Raw genomic sequence first — 2,547 nt, 5'->3', positions numbered from 1 at the left:
CACGCCCTCCATCCACGGCTGCTCCAGCTCCCTGAACTGCCCCCAAGGCCAGAGTTAATGGCACCACGCATCTTAAAAGATTAATTTTCCTTATTCTAAGATAGAAACCCAACACACACTGCAGAAGAAGTGAAAAAAAACACACAGAGAACTATGAGAACAAATCAATGATGTGTATCTCCTTTTCATTTACTGGTGAAACAGAAGTCTCTCCATCTATGTCCTGCCTTTTAAATTTGTTTCATTTTATACAAGGCTGTCTTTTCGTGTTCTTTGCTGACATTTCTAGTGCTGTTTAAACAAATGGATTTCAACAGCCCTTTATGTATATTAAGGATATGAACTTTTTGTTTATCGTAAATGAGGCAAAGAATTTCTGGCTGTTTATCTTTTAATTTTACTTTGTGTTTACTTTTTTGAGATACAAGTCACGTACCATAAAATTCACCATTTTTTAAAGATTTATTTGTTTGAGAGAGAGAGAGAGCACGCGAGCACAGGATGGGAAGGAACAGAAGGAGAGAGAGAATCTCAAGCAGACTCCCTGCTGAGTGCAGAGCCCCACACAGGGCTTGAACTCACGACCCTGACATCATGACCTGAGCTGAAATCAAGAGTCGGATGCTTAACCGACTGAGGCATCCAGCCGCCCCCACCTTTCTCATCTTTTATGAGGTTGTTCCCAGGCTGGAGCGGTGTCCAGGTTCCTGAGAGCGAGAACTGTGTGGACCACCCTCCAGGCCCCTTGTGGGGACGACACATGTAGTCACAGTAAAGGGCTCCACTGTGATCACCCCGCCCTTGTCCTAGCTGGGGCGCCGGGCTGTGTCCCACATGCTGCAGGGACCGAGGAAGGGCAGCGTCGGGGGCCTCAGGGATGACCCCCCATCTAACTTCTGCACCGCGTGGCTCCGCGGGCTCTCGGGCCCGGGCTGCACCTGGGAGTCCCATAGAATCGCCTGGACTTCAGGAATTGCCGTTTGAGCCAGTGTTTCAGGAACTCCAGAGCTGTGTCTGCCTGAACCTCTTGGTTGTAACCCAGAGGACACTTCTGTTTGCAGCCGGTTCCAACGTTCTTGCTTCTATACCCCGACTGGGTCTGTCATCCAGACCCTCTGTGCTCCTCTCCCTCAGCCGCCAAATGCATGAATAATGAAGCCCTCCTGAATGAGGCGGGACTTTGTGCAGAATTAAAATTAGTCCCACAACAAAGGGAAAACCACTCAGGGCACACAACGTGGCCCTGATCAAGTCTGCTCATGAAACGTTCTCCGGAGGCTACAACGGAGAGGAGTGTTTTCCCTAGAGCTGGCCCCAAATACCCTCTGTAGTCCTGTCAAGGTTCCCAGAAGAACCGAGAAGGCCCGCAGCCTGAGAGCCAGCCAGCATCTTCATGCACAGACCCATCCAGGGCCGGCCCGAGCCGCAGCGGCTGAGAGGGTCCCCCGCACCTATAACAGCCCCGCTCCGGGAACCCCTGACGACAAACAAGGCCAGCTCTGCCTCCGCAGGTGAGCGTCGGGCGCCTCCTCTTCTCCATCCGGGCCCTCCTCGGCTAAGAGGGTCCCCTTCACTTGTACCCGCTCAGGGTGACCTGACGACCAAGCCCTGGCCCCCAGCACAGCCTCTCTGCCTTTCCTGGACAAGACACAGAGCCAGGATAATATTCGGGTTCTCGTTCAGGCCCGCTGCATTCCAGTTAGTAGTCAGGTGTGTATTCGCTCCCCTATTCGCTACAAAAGCTTGTCTGCTTGCCTCAATGCCTGGGGACTGGTGCCGTCCTGGGGGAGCTCCACGTCTAAAGGCGGGGGGCATCCTTCCGGGGAACTGCTGCAGAGATGTCTACACGGGATCTCCTGATCGGGCTCCCCTGAGGACGTGACAGTTGATGTGGTTTTGAAGTGAGTAGAGCGAGCTTTCCCCAGGTCATCCGTCCGGCCAGAATCACCCTGACAGCAGTCAGACTACAACACATAAGCCAGCTTCCCTCGTGCGGGGAGATGCAAAAACTCGTGACAAAACAGAAGCAGACAATTCAGCAAGACCAGTAACTATTTTTTTCTGTTTTTAAAGGTACACACCACGACCAAGTGGGGTTCAACCCGGGTTTCCAAAGGTGGTTCGATAGTCAAAAGATAATCAATGTAACCACCGTATCAATAAACTAATGAAAAAACATCACAAGATCGTATCAATTGATGCAGAAAAAGGTATTTGACAATATTCAAAACTCAAAAAAACCCTCCAAAAACTCAAAAGTCAAAACAACTAAAAAAAAAAAACTCAAGAAAAAACCTCTCATGGGGCGCCTGGGTGGCTCAGGTCGTTAAGCGTCTGCCTTCGGCTCAGGGCGTGATCCCGGCGTTATGGGATCGAGTCCCACATCAGGCTTCCTGCTCCGCTGGGAGTCTGCTTCTTCCTCTCCCACTCCCCCTGCTTGTGTTCCCTCTCTCGCTGGCTGTCTCTCTCTCTTTCTCTCAAATAAACAAATAAAATCTTGAAAGAAAGAAAGAAAGAAAGAAAGAAAGAAAGAAAGAAAGAAAGAAA

This window comes from Ursus maritimus, unplaced genomic scaffold (assembly GCF_017311325.1).
Source record: "Ursus maritimus isolate PB19 unplaced genomic scaffold, ASM1731132v1 scaffold_3, whole genome shotgun sequence".
Taxonomy (NCBI): domain Eukaryota; kingdom Metazoa; phylum Chordata; class Mammalia; order Carnivora; family Ursidae; genus Ursus; species Ursus maritimus.
The sequence above is the reverse complement of the archived record's forward strand: the minus strand, read 5'-3'. Positions refer to the sequence as shown.